General features: G+C 50.1%; 1 protein-coding gene across 1 annotated transcript in view; it reads left to right on the top strand.

Moving 5' to 3' along the window:
• Positions 1-247: 247 nt before the first annotated feature.
• The window catches only part of IL1RAPL2 (interleukin 1 receptor accessory protein like 2), a 672443-nt gene continuing 653499 nt past the window's right edge, over positions 248-19191 (top strand). Inside the window, exon 1 of the mRNA XM_006127932.4 lies at positions 248-1025. The gene's annotated coding sequence lies outside the window, so the exon portion shown is untranslated. The remainder of the gene's footprint in view (positions 1026-19191) is intronic.

Raw genomic sequence — 19191 nt, 5'->3', positions numbered from 1 at the left:
CCAGACACTCTTGGCTACCTGAGGAGCCCTCGCCTGGCTGGGGCCACCCGCTGCCTGGCTCCTGCCGGCCTTGCTCTGCGCTGACCTGGGTGAGGGCCACCGCTGAGGGTGACCCTGTGCTGCTCCCAGTCCTGGCTACTCTCTTTCTCTAGGGAGGAGCAACCCAAGCCAGTGGCCCCCCGGGCTGCCAGCCAGCCTCCTGCCCAGAGCGAGCCCTGGCTCAGGAAAGGCGCTGGGGTTTACCGAGCAGGGCTGCCCCACGCAGGGAAGCTACCTCGGAGGAGCCCGACGCCTGGACCAGAGGCGGGCGATCTCCCGCGGGGCCGCTAGACGGCGCTGCCGCCTCGCCTTTCCCCAGCCCGCCGGGGAAGGCAGGGACATGCCGGCGGAGGGCGACCGGGGAAGAGCCGGTTAAACCCCGGCTGGACGCCGCTCGCTCGCCCCCTGAACTCCCCGCGCCAAGGGGGCAGCGCAGAGCGCGCGGGGCGGGGGGGTGGGAAGCAGCCTGGCTGGAGAGCCCCCCCCAGGCCGTGCAGGGGGAGCGGCCACCGGGACGTGGTGAGGACGGAGCCACCCCGCAGAGCCGGGCTCCGGCGCAGGGGTCCCCGCCAGCCCGTCCGGGCGCGCTAGCCGGGCAGGGCAGCGACTCCCCCGCGCAAGCAGCGCGCCCCTGGCCGCGGGGCGCAGCTCGGGCTCCGCAGCGAGCCGCCCTCGGGGGAGAAGGCGGCTGGAGGGAGCGCGGCTGAGCCCGGGGCGCGGGCAGAGCCGGGACCGGCCGGAGGCGGGCAGGTGGCCGGAGTTGAACCGAGGAAGCCGCCGCGCCGGGCGGGGCAAGTTCTTCGCCAAGTGCGCGCTGGAGGCGGCCGGTGCGCTCCGGAGCCGCGCCGAGGACTCGCTGGATCGCTGCGGGCATGGGGGGCAGCATTCCCCGAGGGGACGCCGGACCGCGAGCGGGGGACGCGGACCTCCCGAGCATGGAGCTGCCCTGCTGAGCGCCCTGGCCAACTCTCGGGGGGCCCGAACAGGTAAGCGGGTCGGCATGAGCACCTGCGTGGGCTTCGTGGTCGGGGAGCCTCCGCCGGGCTGGGACGCGCCCCTTCAAACTTTCCGGGGGTGCCTGGGGCGGTTTTGTTTCTACGGGTCTAGTAAGTCCCCCCTTCCCCTCCAGCAACATTGCCTGGGCGGCTTTTACATCCCACTTCTTCCTCCGCGGTAGGATGGCTTGGCTTTGCCTCTGTCCCATAAGCGGGGGGCTATTCCCCCCCCCCACTACGCGAGGGGCTAGTAATGCCACTCTAAACCTTTCCTAAAATCAAAAAGGAAAAGTCTCCCCCCCCCCATGTGGACAGGCAAGTCAAACCCAAAGCAGGGAACCCAGCCTCCTTGGGAGCACTTTTGAGCCATTCTTCTGTGAGCCACGCTGGTCTTTTCTCTTTCTCCCCCCCTCTGGTTCCCCCCCTTTCCAAAACTGCATAGGGAAGTTAGTAAACTGGTCACTAAAGCTACTGATCAATCTGCTGCTCTGAGGTTTGACGAGCATGGATCTCTGCCTTCCATAGCCACTCACTGGTCGGGGCATGGCTGGAGAGGGGCTTTTGGCAAAGTTTATGCTGAAGTCTGTGAGGCTGAAAAAGAGACAAAATGTCTGGGGGGAAGGCCCAGGGGAACTTGAATGGGTAGTTGATGTGCCATGGTATGAATGTGTATTGCAGAGGGGACAGGGGATCTTCTTGTGCCTGTTATAGGTGGGTGTTATCCCCCCCATCTGGGGCCTGACCCAACGCCTGCCGCAGTCTGCGAATTTGTGCATTGACCTCAGTGGGCTTTGCCCCCCACTGTATCCCCAGTGACTTGGGAAGCGGCTGCAGCCTAGTCTGGCAGCTGCTGCCCAAGATACAGAGCCCAGGCAATATGTTCACCCAAGGCTGGTGCAAGCCCCAGAGAGGAAGAGGTTCCCAGCTGGGAAGCGATGGAAGGCTGCAGGAAAGAGGCGGTTCGCCCGGCGAGGGAATCTCCCGGCATCTCCCCTATAAATAGATCCCTGCCCCGAGTAGCACAGAGCACTGTGAGCTCAGTACCGAATCGGAGCCTGCTCGACGCCCGTGCGTTCTATTCTGGGGGAATTGCAGTCCTCCCACTCCTTTCCGAATCCGGCAAGAAGGACTGCGTGGCTTGGGCTGCACTTTAAAGGCGCCCGGCGGTAAGCACACGGCTCGGCTGGTCCTTTCTGTGGGTGGCTCATGAGGTCAAGAGGGTGGGGTGGAGTGGTTTAAACCTCCCCCCTCTCCCCTAGTGAGTTCTCAGAGCAAAGGGGCTGTTCCCGGGCAGCCGCAGGTACATGGCCCCTTTCAGGATCAGGCTTCTTAGAAGCCCCCCCCAAAACCTTCATATTTCCAAGGGAAGCCTAAATCCCTGCTGAGCAGTGAGTTACTTCACCCCATAACTGTGCTGCACAGGCAAAGAGGACTTGGTCAGGTCAACGACTCTGTGGGCTTGGAGATGCCTTAAGAGGGGCCTGGGTTTTGAAATGGGGAGCCCCAACTTTCTCTAAATCAGACCCCTTTCCGGTGTCTGCAGGGTGTATGTGGCAATAGGGGCATCCCCAACTAGTAATCTCGGGGTTCCCGTGTCTTCGCGGGGAGCCTCCTCCCAAGCCTGCGGATGTCTTTGAAACGACTCCTGTTGAATGCAGTGGGCGTTACATTGGGCCCTGGGTGGGGGTAGCAGGCGGGGCCTGATGCGATAGATGCTTCCCGCCCGAGCCCCATGTGATGTAAAGCAGAGTTGGAACGATCTGCGCTGTCAATGGCGAGTCCGGAAATCAGTGGGTTTCATGGGGCAAATCCTATAAATGTGTGTGCGTATTGTGCGGGCCAGCCTCCCACGAGTTCAGTGGGCCAAACCGGATCTCTCCTGGTACAACATCTAGGAATACTTTGACTTCCAGTGGAACTCCTTCATTCCTGCTTTGTGGTGTCAAATTGTCCCTTTTTGCTCTTAGCATCTTAAAAAACGGAAGGGGCACTGAGTTCCTTCGTAGGAGCGACTGGAATGCACTGTGGGTGTTATGTGGTGCTTTTCCCTCCGGTCTCTGCACCGGCATTCCTTGGAAACCCAGCACGCACCCTGCGATGCAAAACAAGGCTCTCAGGGTGGAAGAAAGGAAAATAAAGGCACCATGGAAAAGCTCCCATTGGCTTTGGATTGGGCCCAGCATGTGTGAGTTTACAGGAGCACTGTCACTCTAAGCACTTGGAGAGGGACTTGAAATATACAAACCGTGATAAAATGTGGGTGTTAACAAGCTAGCAAAATCTTCTTGAAACACCTTAACTCTGACTACAGGTGGCATAAAGGGGGGTAGGGAGGGGTGCTTTCTGGAGAGGAGCGAGTGAGTGGGCTGAGTAGAAGTACTAAACCTAGGAGAAAGGTTCTGTTGACTGGCAGGATTCATTTGGCCAGACTTGAGGGAAGACGCTGGCTTGCAATGAGTCAAGTTCTCCTCCACAGTTTTCCTCCATAACAACTAGGGGGTTACCAAATGAAATGAACGGGTAGTGGGTTTAAAACAAACCAAAGGAAGTTTTTCGTCACGTAGCACACCGTCAACCTGTGGAACTCCTTGCCTGAGGAGGTGGTGAAGACTAGGACTTTAACAGGATTCAGAAAAGAACTAGAGAAATTTATGGAGGTTAGGTCCATCGATGGCTGTTAGCGAGGATGGGTAGGAACGGTGTCACTAGCCTCTGTTTGGAAATGGAGGACAGGAGAGGGATCACGTGATGATTCCCTGTTGTATTCCCTCCCTCTGGGGCATCTGGCCTTCATCACTGTGGGCAGACAGGATCCTGGGCTAGATGGACCTTCGGTCTGACCCAGTCTGGCCGTTCTTATGTGAAGTTAGCTGTGGGGAAGCTCTGGGAGGCTGAGGTTTCAGGTATAATTTAGATCTTGGGCCATCTAACCCGACTGAGCTAAACCCGCAACAAGCAAGCATCTGGCTGCAGAGAGGGTGAAGAGACAGTGAGAAGTTGTTGTAGGTGAATATAAATCATCTCTCTTCTGCATTTTTTTGACCTTTTCAGACACAGAAGGCCTCAGGTGGGATACTAGGGGGGAGCAAATCCCTGGCGTCCAGGGTAGGAATAACTCCTTGGGAGTCTGACTTGTATCTTGATCCCTTCCCTTCCAGACTGGCTTCTCCGGGCACAAGAGGGGTGGCAGTTTTTATACTGATTTCTCAGCTCCTCTGAGTCCCTCTGTGCCGCCAGGCTGCAGCGTGCACCTAGATCTCATTAAGGAGGAAGTGAGCCTGTCATGTACAAACGAACAAGCTGCAACCAGCCTTACACTCCACGATCCTTTCTAGCTGTTATTAGTGGTTTAAGCCAGCAGCTAAAGAAATCCTTTCAATAGAGACATTGTAGGGAAGGGAATGTGTGTGTATTGAAAGCCTGTTAGCCTTCCCGGTCTATTCAGAGAAGGGAAAAGCAATAAGAGCGGGGAGTGTGCTGAGATCTCCAAGGGTTCTTGTATGGTCACGTTAGTCTGATGGGTCAGCGCTTGCTCTTGCAACTGCAGTGCCTTGATCACCTCGGGACCTGGAGGGTAGTGCTGGCTATTAGGTAAAGCTGAGGAGGGGGAGAACCTCCTTCCAGAGCCTCTGCTATACGATCCCCTTCTCAGGATGCCGGTGGCTGATTCCCCTTGGTGCACAGGAGGCTGGTGCTGTCTTGGGTTGGAAACCTGCTGGATTCCAATGGGGTAGGAGGGGGCTAGGTGGATCCTTTTCCACTGGGCTGGTGCATGGGGCTCTTTATCCCTCATGCCTCCCATCGTGGGCTCTGGGAGAGGAGGGCAACCCCGCTGCCCACCTCGTGCAATTTCCTTGAGGTCCTGTAGGAGCGTGCCATGCCCCAACTTGGCCCTTTGGCCCTTATCATTGGGCCTCTGTCTCCTGAGCCTCTCTAGTCCCCTGCCCCATACACCGGTGGTCAGCAACCTGCGGCCTGTGGGGCGCACTTGGTTCAGCAGGATAAGCCTCTGGCAGGCCGCCGGATAGGTTGTCTGTCTGAGTGTTCACAAGTACAGGCCGCCCACAGCTCCCATTGGCTGTTCTCCACAGCTCCCAGCCAATGGGAACTGCTGCAAGAGGAGGACAGGCAGTCCCAGCAGCCAGCTCTGTTTGCCGCAGCTCCCATTGGCCGCGGTTTGCCATTTCCAGCCAATGGGAGCTGCGGGCGGCTGTGCCTGGGAACACAAGGTAAACAACCTGTCTGGTGGCCCACCAGTGGCTTACCCCGTGAAACTGCACGTGGCCGGTGGGCTTCAGGTTGCCCACCCCGCTGCCCTATGCCATGTAAGCTGGCTGCAAGGTTGGGCCAGGTGACTCCTCCTTAGGTTGGGAGGGAGGCCAGTGGTTTAATGACAGGGCTTGGCTCTTTAGGAATGCCCAAGCTGCAAGCAAAGGCAGGTAGCTACACTAGTCTTTGCTTTAGCCTAGCTAGCATGAGTGGTAATAGCAGCATAGACTTGGTGGCACAAGTTTCAGCATATGTTTGCAACCTGAGTACATGCATGCTGGGAGGATGCACTATTCGGACTGCTAGCCTGGGCACAGCTGGGCTACAATCCATTCCAGCGTAGACACACCCTTGGTCTGATTCCAGCAAGCCACTGAGCGAATCCTCCTCTTCCCTGATGCTCATGCGAATCCTTGTGGCAGTTCCAGGAAAAATTCCAGCCTCACATTCTGGTTTCCCTGAAGGAAACGGGATCAGTTGGCTCTGTTCTTGGAGGGAATGCCCTCTAGAAACGTCCTCCGGCCTGCGCCGTTGAGAAGAGCTTAAGTACATCACGTGCACACGGAGCATAATTGTTGCTAAACCCACTTTTCTCACCTCCCCACTGTCCATATGCCTGTGCCGGTCACATGTGAACATGGACCAGGTGGATCACGAACAGTGCATTCTGTTCCGGGAGGACTTCGCTAAACCTGTCCTGAAGACAAAACTCCATGTGAATGGCACATAATGACTTCAGATCTGGGCATTATTGAACGTAGTACAAATAAAGTATCTATAATGTACAGAATTTCCTCATGCTCGGGTACGTTTGAGCACCGAGTAATCCCTCACTTCAAACCGAAGCTGAAATTTGAAACTATCAAGGACTGTTAAACCATGAACTGGTAGCAAACAATCTTGAAGAGCGACCATATCCCGTATTGTTTCTAAGCCCTCCTCAGACAACGTGACTTCCCGTTAAGCTATGTATCAGCGGTGCACCTTTTTAGTGCTGTGGGGGGAAAGCGAGCGTTTGAATTGCCTGCACCAAGGAAGCAGTTTGATGGCACTTGCTTTACAGGCGACTCCATTTAAAAAATAAGACAGTCGCTTTCTTTCAAAAACTAACCGAGAAATCCTGGCCCCATTGAGGATGACGGAAAAATTGTCGCTGACTCCAGTAGTGTCAGGCCTACTCCGTCAGTGCTTTCCTGAGCATTAATTGCCTCATGTGAACAGCCCACTGATGTCCATGGAGGCCTTGTTTGCCTCAGGAACAACGGTCTGTTTATATTTTTCTGCAGCAAAGCCAATGAGAGGGAGAGAGGGGAAACTCTGCTGGTGGCCTTTCCCGCTATTCCTCCGTTCAAGGGAGGGGGCCGTTTGGGGACTGTGCAGAAGATAATGATGTGTAGGGAACTCTGTGTCCAATCCCTCCATGCAGAGGTAGTTTCGCTGGGGCCGCTCAAGGTATATCTACACAACAGCATTATTTCATAACATAGCGCGCATCTACGCTACAAGCGTTTATTTTGAAATAATGTTGAGCTGGAGGACTTCTTACTCTGACTCGTGGTAACCCTCGTTTCATGAGGAGTAAGGAAAGTCGGGGGAAGCGTGTTCTTCCTTTGACTCCCTGCTGTGTAGGCAGCGCCAAAAGCCGAGTTAAGCTATTTCGACTTCAGCGGCGCAATTGACGTAGCTGGAGTTATGTAGCTTAATTCGACATTAGCCCTGCTGTGTAGAGGGACCCTAAGAGTTCAGGGTTTGAGGACTGGACCCTTGCATTGCAAGTTAGCAGTGTCGGGGCATAAGGCTATTTATGGTGCTCTGAGCCGCTGCATTCAGCACCATCTTACTGTAATGACAGAAGTGCTGAGGGTTTGAGTTGTAGGGGGGCAAAGGGCTGGGGTACCAGCGGCAGGCTTTGGCTGGGAGACTTACCTGCTTGATTCCCGCCAGCAGCCTTCTCAAGCAGACTGCCTGCCTTCCCCACCCCCACACTGGCTGCAGGGGCCATGTGGCTTTGGAGCCGCTATGAGCCGGAGGGTGCTTTGCAAGTTGCCTGTTGACAACAGGCAGCTCCCATTGGCCGAAACCATTGGCAGCAGGTGAAGGCTCACAGCTGTTCAAACAGAGCCCTGCAGTGTGCGTGGGGCAGACAGGGAGTCTGCCTGAAGCTCCCTGCTGTATCCAGGGGCCGGATCCGGCGGTATAGTGGGTCAAACCCGGCTCTTTGCCTAGGTCTGCTCTATAGCGAACCTTTGCTTCTGATCCAACAGGAACTGAGAACAAGAGACTCTGAGGGGCTCATCACCCTGCAGGACTGAGTCCTCACTTGCTTTCAAATGTGTCTTCATTTTTTAAAATCTACTTTTGGAGCAACAGCTGTGCAGTGGCTTGACAAAGATGCATTACATCTGTTGAAAGATGTTCTCATAAAAACAAATGAGGACCAATGTCAGAAGATATACGGTCCCTTTAGGAATGAACGGGACCAGTGCCTCCTTGTTGTATCTCAGTAGGGCCAATGGACCCTCCTGGAGTACACCTGGGGCTAACTCGGCTGGGGCTACCCGTCCCAGCTGGGAAGGGGCCAGGGCCACGTTATATAACAAAGCGGCAAGGAGGAAGAAGCCCACCTACAGGGCTTGGCTGGGTAAGGAAGGCAGAAGTTTCTAGAACAGAGGCTCCGACAGGGCCAGCTAGTAAGTGTCAGAACGTCCTTGAGGAGATAGGATTTGACCTCAGGATGGGAAGGATTATTCAAGCTCTTCATTTCAAGCTCCCTCAGGATGAGGGAGAACGGGCGTTCCTCCGTCACAAATGGGCGTTGCTTCATGCGTAAGAGGCTGGATGGACAGCCAGCAAGAAGTCATTTGAGCTCATTTTTGGCCTTGTGGACTTTTTGGCAAGACTGGTTTGGGGAGGGATTGGAATCCCACACATCACTACAGGAGCCCAATGTAGTTCCAGGGAGTGAGGAGTTTTGGCTGGTGTGGAGGAGAATGGGATTTCTCTCTTGGTGGTGGTTGTTTTTTGAAATTTTAGCACAGAGAGAGTTAGGCCAGAGGTAGGGTTTTCAAAGGTGCCTGGCGTTGGCCTAGCTTGGTTCCGGTGGAAGTCGATGGCTTCAGTGGGCCGCTGGTTGCAATGGGGCCACAGTTGTGGGCTTTCAAAAATGCCAGGCCACGATGATGGTGAAGTCTAAGAGTTTTTTATTGACTGGATACCTCCCCTTTCTGTGTCCCCAAACTCACAAAGCCAGTCGCCTTCCTGAGCCGGACTCCTCTGCTCCTGGAGAGAGGTGCCATGATGTGTGTAGAATGTGGCTACTTTCCTAGGATGATTTTCCAAGAGCTTGTCTGTATTAAACAGTCTTGCCCTTTTGCCTTATATCCCCTCCCCTTCATGTGGATGCAATTATATTGTATCTATTCTGGTTTGGGAACTAAAATAAGCGACACCAGTATAGAGCGGCTTCATACAACACAACAACCTCCACGCTAGGGCTTATACCGTATAACGATACTGGTAAAAGTTATATCCCCAACTGACATAGTGATACCAATGTGGGTGTGTCTACACTGCACCCGTAACTCGAAATTGTGAATTGCATAGCTTATTTCAAGTTCATTTTGAAACAGAGCGCTATTCCAAACCATCCCTTGCTCCTCGTGGAATGAGATTTACAGGGGTGTTGGAACAGTGAGCCCGTTCTATTTTGAAATAACGAGTTTACCCAAAAGACACAGAATAACTATTTTGGGATACCGGAAGTATCCTGAAATAGCGCTGCAGTGTAGACGTAGCCTAACTCTTTTAATGGAGACTAGCTCTAAATCTCATCCTCTGTCAGCTGTGGCTAGCTTCTAAATACCTTTGACCTGCCAAGCAGTTAAATCCCATCAGTGGCCTTAAAATCTCTGGGTTTGATAATCCTCCTTTTATGTGGCTTGCAGTAAATTGCCTGAAGGGCTGTATGGATTAAGCCGCAATTTGCATCAGTAAATACATGTAAAATATGAATAACTTCCACTCTGAACACAAGACTAGAAAGGAGCAGGTGCGTTTTGTTGACCTCAGAAACCAGGAGTGCTTGACGTACAACGGTGACGCTCCTCCCACGACCCTATATTTCACTCCAGATGTCTATAAAATGGTTGGGTCCAAATTTAAAAGCTGCGACGCAGGATGAGCATGTCGCTCTTAGTTGTGACAGCTGGCTTAAAGGGTTATAGTTCGGACATGCAATGGCCATGGATTGCTGGAAATGCAAATAAATACACAAGAGGATGGCCGTTCTTTGTGGAGCTCCGTGGCTAAAGACCCACTTTGTCTGATACCTGTACATCATGCATCTGACAAAGTGGGTCTTTGCCCACAAAAGCTTATGCTCCAATAAATCTGTTAGTCTATAAAGTGCCACCGGACTTCTAATTGTTTATGCCGATTCAGACTAATATGGCCACTCCTCTGATACGTGTTAACATTAGTGTTTTGTTGCCAGGAACACGAGTCCTTAAATATTGGGGAATATTGTATTTTTTCGCAACTGGAAATCGTAGCCCTAAATGCAGATCTAGACGGCCATCAGGTTGCAACACTGTCCCCTCACCTCCCTCCCACGAGTTCCCCTGTGTCATTTAATCCAACAGCTTTGCTCATCGTGTAGGTTTTTACGGTTGATGCTTTAATATGATGCCTACTGAGTGGGATGGCTGTTATTACTTGGGTTATTAAAATCATCAAGGCGCAATCCAGCAAGCCCTGGCTCACATGAATAGCCCTTGTTCCCTGGAGGAGTCCTGCAGAGAAAGGGGCTAGGTGCTTGAGTTGGGGTCTTCAGGACTAAGAGCGTCCTCTCAAACTGCTCTAGCCTAGGAACTTGCCTGTTTCCCCATGTGTCCCAGGGCCCTCTCTGCCTAACTACTCCCGCTCCATTATTTTGCTGCCTCCGTTTTCTCCCCCATCCTTTCCTCGTCCCTCTTCTATCCTGAAGTGTCATCCACCGTCTCCTTTCGGCCTGCAGTTTAGCATCACTCTGCAGATCAGCGATGGGCAACCTAGCCTAGTGACTGGGCTACCCGAGCGACCCGCCTTCACCTCAGTGGGCCACAAGGCGATCGTAACCAAAGTGGTCTCCCGGGGTAAGGTCGTTTTGCTCGCGGCTCTTGCGTACTTAGACTGCGCCGCCTGAACCGCAGCAGCGCTTGAGTTGGATGCAAAGGGAGCGCCCGGCTCTCAGTCAACGTTCTGAGTCAGAGGCAGGCTTTAGGAACATTGGTAAGAAAAACCCGAATTGGATGGAAACCCGCGGAAACTGGCGGAATGTCATGGGGGAGGGGCGCACATAGAACCCTGAGGGGCCGCCGCAGGTTGCTCAGCGCTCCTGTGGAGAAATCACGACCGGCATGTCTATCCACACGCCTGAGCACCAAGGGCAAGATCCAAAGCCCATTCAAGTCAATGGCAAGACCCCCAGTGATTGGAAGGGGTTCCAACTCCGCCAACGGGTGCACACGGTTCAGAATGGATGCTCTCCCTTTGTCTTGATGGTTTCTGAAGAGCTACGTAAGCAATTAGGCTTCATGACTTCCTAGCTGGCTTTTTTTCACAACACTGATTATCGGCAAGTTGCTGTCACATGTGGCAACTAAAATCCAAATGAGCTTTTGTTCAGTTGTCTGACTATTCATGGTCCCCCACCTCCCAAAAAAAGGGATAGAGAATAAGACAGAGAATATCTTATTGCCTCTCTATAAAACCATGGTACGTCCCCATCTTGACTACTGAGTACAGATGTGGTTGCCTCATCTCAAAAAAGATATATTGACGTTGGAAAAGGTTCAGAAAAGGGCAGCAAAAATGATTAGGGGTTTGGAATGGGTCCCATATGAAGAGAGATTAAAAAGGCTGGGACTTTTCAGCTTAGGAAAGACGAGGCTAAAGCGTGATATGACAGAGGTTTATAAAGTCATGACTAGCGTGGAAAAAGTAAACAAGGAAAAGTTATTTTCTTATTCCCACAATATAAAAACTAGGGGTCATCAAATGAAATGAATAGGCAGCGGGCTTAAAACAAACAAAAGGAAGTTTTTCTTCACTCAGCACAGAATGAACCTGTGGAACTCCTTGCCAGAGGATGTGATGAAGACCAGGACTTTAATAGGGTTCAAAAAAGAGCTAGATTGATTCATGGAGGTTAGGTCCATCAATGGCTATTAGCCAGGATGGGGAGGAATATTGTCCCTAGCCTCTGTTTGTCAGAAGCTGGAAATCGATGACAGGGGAGGGATTACGTGATGATTCCCTGGTCTGTTTACTCCCTCTGGGGCACCTGGCATTGGCTACTGTTGGCAGACAGGACACTGGGCTAGATGGACCTTTGATCTGACCCAGCCTGGCCGATGTGATGTTCAGGCCTCGATCCAAGACAGACACATTTTACTGCATCGCTTTGCTTCAGAAAGGCTTCCCCTCACCCAGAGCCAGTGAGGAAGAAGCATTAAAAGATATCCAGAGAGCACTCCACAGGCAGCCGCAAACATTAGCTCAGCAGTCTGCCATGCTATTCATGGGCAAGGATTCACACTAGCCACACAGAAGTGACAGGTTCCTTAGCTGATTACTAATCCCCTGAGTCCTTCTGTGTGAATAATTATTAATCTTGCTACTCAATTTGCATTAAAATCCGTGGCAGGGGCAAGAAGTGCCGTCCTAGACACTTGCACTGCAAACCTTTCTGAGCTTCGTCCCTAGCTAAAAGAGAAGCAACACTGAAGTGGAGTCACGCACGCCAAGTAGTGTTTCTTAAGGTAGAGAAGAGACGGGCTTTAGCTGCAATGAACGTGGAGGGGACTCTTCTCACGAGGCTGCTGAATAGAGACGGACACGCCGCATCTCTCTGGTGTGCTACTCCAATAGGGCTTGATGCTGCCCGAGGCTGAGCATGCTGGTTGTAATCCCGCAAAGTACTTAAGTGTGTGCTTAATATTAAGCCTTAATATTAAGAATTCTGGAGCTGGTGGCAGGACTGAGTCCATGCTGTCAATCAGAGCCTCAGCTACCAATGTCGCCTTTCAGGGGCGTTCCCTAGAATAGACCTACATGGTCTTACATTCTCGGTCCTCTCATGACATCCACTGAAATCTCATCTATTCTATATCAAAAAAACTTGAAAAAATGAGTGGTCCTGTAGCACCTTAGGGTACATCTAGACTGGGGTTTTTTTCCGAAAAGAGATATGCAAATTTGGCAGTAATTTGCATATCTTCTTCCAATCGCTTTTTTGAAAGTGAAAGCGAAAGCGAAGGTAGTCTGGATGCGTTTTTTTTTTTTTTCAGGGGAAAAAACCCTTTTTCAAAAAACTGCATAAACCTCCTTTTTTTTTTTTTTTTTTTTTTTTTAAGGAGAGCGTTTTTTTCAAAACAAGTCCCCCCCCCCACAAAAACTGTATCCAGACTATTTTCACAAAACCCGCTTTCAGAAAAGCGATCAGAATAAGATATGCAAATTTGTGCCAAATTTGCATTTCTCCTTTCGAAAAACACCTGTTGTCTAGATGTACCCTTAGAGTGTCTGTCTGTCTCTCTCTCTCTCTCTCTCTCTCTCTCTCTCTCTCTCTTCATACCCCCCCCTTCCGATCTCGAGCTTTCATGGACACAGCCCACTTCTTCAGATGAGTAGAACCCATAAAAGCTCACAATACTACATATGTTTTTTATTAGGCATGTCTACACTGGGGAGTTATTTTGAAATAACAAGGCGAGCGACCACACGACCAAGCCCGTAATTTCGAAATAATGGGCTTGTTAATTCAGAATAATAACTCCTGTGAGGAGGAATAAGCTTATTTCAAAATAGTTATTTCAGCAGTTATTGTTTTGAAAGAATTTATTTCAAAATAACTTGCTAGTGTGGATATAGCTTCAAGTGGTACAGGACCACTAGCTTTTTTTAAGTTACAGATTACCACGGCTCTGCCCCCCGAGACTATTCTGTATCCGTTTTTGTACTGCCACAAGGCACATACATTTAATGTAAAAACACACAAAGAAATATGAATCCTAACTTTTTCACGTGGTATTTCATGCTTCCTGGTGCATGTAAGTAGCCGTATTCTGAAAGAAGCAGGCTGTTGAGAGGCATCAGCTGTATTTCAGATTGATGTCACATATGGTAGGCTAAGAGATGGGAGATCCTAAAGAGCTGTCAATGGCTGTTTTATAGTGTTCCAGAGAAGTGGTTCAAGATTAACCTTTGCTGTTAAATTTGATGCCTGAGGTAAATTAGAAATGTTAAAAGCGCTTGTTCTTTTATATGAACGCAGTCATGACTACCTTTGTCTCATTCAATCAGTTTGTTCCTAAAAGACATTCACAGTGTAACTAAGGTAAAGACGTCTCAAAGGGGATGCCGTGTTAGTCTGTAATCTTAAAAATGAGTAGTCCTGTGGCACCTTAGGCCGTGTTTACACGACCAGGTTATTTTGAAATAATAACTCATAGACTCATAGACTCCAAGGTCAGAAGGGACCATTATGATCATCTAGTCTGACCCCCTGCACAGTGCAGGCCACAAAATCTCACCCACCCCTCCTAGAATAATCCTCTCACCTATATCTCAGATATTGAAGCCTTCAAATACTTTGAAGACCCCAAGATGCAGAGATCCTCTAGCTGTGATCTGTACCCCATGCTACAGAGGAAGGCGAAAAACCTCCAGGGCCTCTGCCAATCTACCCTGGAGGAAAATTCCTTCCCGACCCCAAATATGGCGATCAGCTAAACCCTGAGCATGTGGGCAAGACTCATCAGCCAGACACCCAGAAAGTTCTCTATAGTAACTCCTATCATCCCTCCATTGACCTATTTCCCACTGATAATTAATGGTCAATTAGTTACCAAGATCCTGTTATCTCATCAAACCATCCCCTTCATAAACCCATCTAGTTTAATCTTGAAACCAGATAGATCTTTTGCCCCTACTACTTCCCTTGGAAGGCCGTTCCCGAAATAACTATTTAAAATAAGCTTATTTTGAAATATTAAGCCCATTATTTTGAAATAACAGGGTTGGTCCCGTGGATATTATTTCAATATAAATCCCCAGTGTAGACATACCCTTAAGAGACTAACAAAAATATAGATAATGTCATGAGCTTTCATGGGCAAATCCCACTTCCTCAGATGAGCTTGAGGGGAGAAAAAAGGGGGTCTCTCAGAATAATAACCAAAAAAGAAGCGAGGGGAAAGGGGGGGAAGTGGGGAAAATGTATCTGTCAATAGTAATGCAGGTGCTAACGAGGCTAATTGAGTAAGGTAAGGATAGGGTTGCCAGGCAATCTCACAAAAAATACCGAACACCTAGGGAAAAAAATTGGTGGTGGAAAAAAAAAGAAAGTAAGTCATGGCCCTTTAAATCCCCACACACTCCCTCAAGTGGCCTTCCTCCGAGGAAAAACAAAAAATACCAGACATTTGATATGTTCATTATTTTCTGTTTTTTTTCCCTTTTTTTAATGGACACATCGCAAATACCGGGCTGTCTGGTCCAATACTGGACACTTGGTAACCCTAGGTAAAGAACTTCTTCACAAACTGCAGCGCTAGTCCTGCCTTTTATTGGCAGCACGATTCATGCTGATTGAGTGGGGGGGAGGGGAAGAGTGTTACTTTTCTCCTGTGGAGGAAGAGCTGGACCGGAAACCTCTGTAAATTCTCTTAGTGAATCCTGAGGGCAGGGAAATTGGGATGAATTCATCTGGGCTGAGAGAGAGTCTTGAGCTGAGGTTTTCTAACCTGATTTTGGGTGCCCCAGGGGTTTAACGTTTTTCAGAAATTGCTGAGCAAACCGTTTGTGTTGAATGTTCCTTTTGGGCCCCCTTTCGGAAGCACATCTTGGCCTTCAGCTACCGGGGACTCTTAATTTCTTATTCATCTCGAACCAGTACGAAACTCCTCCTGAAGTGGGTGCCAGTTGACACTCACTGCTTCAGCCATGCTCGCTTAGAATGAACGTGGGTGTTCTCGTGACCTCAGGACCTCTGAGGCGGGACGTGGGCAGAGAGAAATGGGGCATTCTGGGACGGTGCAGAGGTGCTGTGTGGGGTGGAGGAGAACGGTGTGATGCAGACACAGGCAAATGCTTATGGATGTTCTGAGAAGTGCGAGAAGAAGCAAGTCTAAGGATTCTGCACGAGCTGCCCGGCCCGTCGTATTTCAGAGCCGCTACCTGAGCCTCTGGGGGGTGTTTGCAGCTGAGCTGAGAAGCCGCCAAGAATAAAAAGGGGCTTGACGAAAGCACTGAGGAGACAGTTTTAGAAGCCATCATAAAACTTGAGAAGAACCTGTTCCTGACTGGAAGACTAAAGAGGCAGCTTGTGGCAAGTCTAATGCTCATATGCACAGTGGCACAGCTCGCAGTTGGGCAGCATTGTCGTTTCTGCAGGGATGGGATGCAGTGTTTGCCTCACACATGATATAAAAGGATCCTTATGAGCCTAACAGATCAATCTGCCGTCTTCCACCTGGGCTGGGAGGGAGTTGGACTGATTAGAAATAAAATCAATCTAGGGATACAGGAGGTTTCTTTCCATAAGAGCTGGGTGAGCCAAGCGAGTGAAGGAAGACGCAGGGTCAGGATCAGGTAAGCAGCCTGAAAGATGGCTGAGAAGGAGGAAGCAAAGCAGATCATAGGCCAACAACTTGACTGGAGACAGAGGCCTTGATATAATCTGTCTGGTTACATCTACACTGCAGAGTTTTTGCGCAAAAACAGCCATTTGGGCGCAAAAACTCGCAGAGCATCCACAATACAAGCGCGTTTTTATGCAAGAAAATATACAGCAGATTAGTTTTTCTTAAACTTTTTAAGACTGAGGAACACCAAACAATTTTTTTTTAATGAGCAACACCAAGGATTGTTTGTTGAGCAAAAAACAAAACAAAACAAAAGGTTGGGGCGGGGGAGTTATTGAGCAGAACTAAAGGTCGCCTGCCCCTTTAAGGGGAGCCATTTTGAACTCTGTTGTTCTCCGCGGCACACCTCGAACTGCCTCACAGCACACCATTATGCCCCAGAACACAGTTTAAGAAACACTGCAGCAGATCGTCAGAAGACAGGGCTTTTTGCACAAGAGTTATTCCTCTTTCCACGAGGAATAAGCCTTTTTGTGCAAGTGTTCTTGTGCAAAAAGGCGTGTGAGGACGGACAACGGGTTTCTTGTGCAAGAAACCTCTATTGGAAAAAAACACTGGTGAATGCCATCAGAGCTTTTTTGCGCAAGAGCGTCCATGGCAGTGCGGACGCTCTCTTCTGCAAAAGCACATGGCAGTGTGGACACACACTTGCGCAAGACCTTTTGTGGAAGATCTCTTCCGCAAAAAGTTCTTGCGCAAGAACCCTGCAGTGTAGACGTAGTCTCTGAGCGAGGGGAGAGGTGCTCCGCGTGCTCTGAGGCCATGGAGGGGTACCCAACTGGCGCTGAAGATCTGGCTGTCCTGGCCTTCTGGAGGTGTGGAGCCAGGTCCCCTGATCAATTTGATCACTGGATGGTAGTAGCTAGCATGCTCTTGGTTCTAATTAATCCTTAAATACTCATGGCAGGGAAATGAATCTGAGTTTGTCCGACAACTTCGTCAAGAGACTGAGCCCAGTGGCACCGCAGGGACCTAGATCTCCAACTACAGCTGTACGAACACTGAACCCAAAGTTGGCAGTGGAATTAGTCCTGTGTATTTAGAAGAGTTGAGGCGTGGGTGGAGAGTTGGAAGGCGCGCGAGAGTTCGTTGAGCAACAGAACAAAGAACGCTGCACGACTCAGACCAAGTAGAGCTGAAGATCTGGCATCAGAAATTAGCACACCTCATGTGTGTGTGTGTGTGTGTGCTTACTCTCCTTTTTTTTTTCTTTGTGTTCTTTTGCTCCCACTTTGCTGGAAAGATTCAGTCGTGTCTAAAGAGAGGCTTGTGGTCTGCAGTCCATTTATAAAGACAGAGTGACACAGGAAAGCGGCAATAAGCCAGAGAGCAAAAATGTTTGAGGTAGCAAAAGGAGAGGAGCAGGCTGATAGAAGATCCTCATTAAAATTAAAAGCTTTAGCAAGTTGGAAAATGACATCAAAAGAAATGGAACATAAAACACTGTCTAGGGTACTAGCAAGAAGACAGAAGAATTAGTGTTGCCAGTTCATGCTTTGTGTGGAAAAACAATTTATTTCCCTGAGACTTCTGAGCACCACAACCTGACAATTGGAGACTGCCAGAGAGGTGGGATTTTGTTTTAATGAGCACCTTCTCCATCTCAGCTACCGAGGAGAAAGCAGAGTCCACCCCGCCCTGTGGAGCATCGGCAAATCACGCTTTGCATCTGAAAAGCAAACTACAAAGAGCACAGTTACTAATCTTGTTTATAAAATTGCATTTTATACCGAGATGAGAACAAAACCTAATTCTATGGAAAACCAGGGACTTAGAGCCCCATATAGACAGACAACAGTAGAGGCACGTGCCCAGAATATTCATGGCCTATCCCTGTTTAAAAATACTTCTCCAAATCATTTCTCAGTGGATCTTTTGAATCCTGGAAATTGTTGGGAGTTGGGGAGAAGGGATTCGCAAAGTAAACAGAATATTTCAGCCACCTGTTTTTTCAAAGGGGAGGGTGGTCTTGGAAAGAGAGGGCTCAGAGCATTTCACTGCAAAGTGGGGTACAGGCAGGCACTAAGCAGAATAGCAGATCGGAGGTCTTTGTCAGAACGGGTGATATTTATGCTTCATTGCAGTTTGGGTCTTCTGGATTTGCCGGTTGCTTATCGCTCTGAATTGGACAGCTGTCTGAAGTCTGTGGTCTGCTCTAGTGCATGGTATTTGCTGGGGGAGGAGGGGATAGACATTTTTGGGTCCTTAGCTAATTGAAAAGAGGGAGACAGGTGTCTCTGTCTCCTTTTAGACACACCAAACAATGTGAAGATTTCTGATAGCAACACACCCTCTCTTTCTCCCCCTCACCCCATGCCAGGTGGTAGAATTTCATCAAAAGGGGTTGATGAAATACTATCAAGGGTTTCCTTTGGATAAGTCTGTCTCTAGCCCCCACCTAGAAATCTGAGAGAACTAAATATTCTCTCGGGAACCCTTCGGTAGCTGATACGTCCTCACTCGCAAACCCCAAGTCGGTGTATGAAACGCAGACAATTACCTGGGGAGGAGGAACACAGAATAAACTTGGGAAAGCCAATAATCAACCGCATGTGCTTATATAATAATACCGAGACTCTCCACCGACGTTCCCTCTCAATTTATTCCATGCCTGGCTGGGAAAATTGTACACGCACCCAGGCCTGTGCGGATGTGCACCACCAGTAGAAACACACACTGCTGGCTGTGGCCACCCAGCTGATTAGCTAGCACCATAGGAATCTCTCTTTGGTGGCCATCCGAGTGCTCAGCTTACAGGAAACCTAGCACCTCAGGGTGCCCTGGCAGGAGTCGTAAATACAGGCCTCCGCTTCTGCAGCTGTCCGCAAAAACTGCCTCAGACTTGGCAGCTGTCTTGGTGCCGTCTCTTGTGGACAAAAGCTTCCTTTTTATAATGCCTCCCGAGGGGGGCGGGTGGCATGGCAGACCCTGAGAGAGTTCTTGCCGCCAGGAATGCTCTCCCACTGGAGACTAAGGGTATGTCTAGACTTCATCCCTCTGTCGGCAGAGGGATGCAGATTAGGCAGGTCGACACTGCAAATGAGGCAGGGATTTAAATACCCCGAACCTAATTTGCATTAAAATGGCCACCATTTTTGCTGACTTAGCACTTTTTCGGCAAAAAGCGGCAGTCTAGAGGGGGATCTGTTGAGAAAGCAAGCCTTGCAGGAGGTATAAGCATCTGTAGAAAAAGGCTTGCTTTC

This window comes from Pelodiscus sinensis, chromosome 13, assembly GCF_049634645.1.
Source record: "Pelodiscus sinensis isolate JC-2024 chromosome 13, ASM4963464v1, whole genome shotgun sequence".
NCBI lineage: Eukaryota > Metazoa > Chordata > Testudines > Trionychidae > Pelodiscus > Pelodiscus sinensis.
Note: the sequence above shows the minus strand (reverse complement) of the source record. Positions and strands in the feature narration are given on the sequence as shown.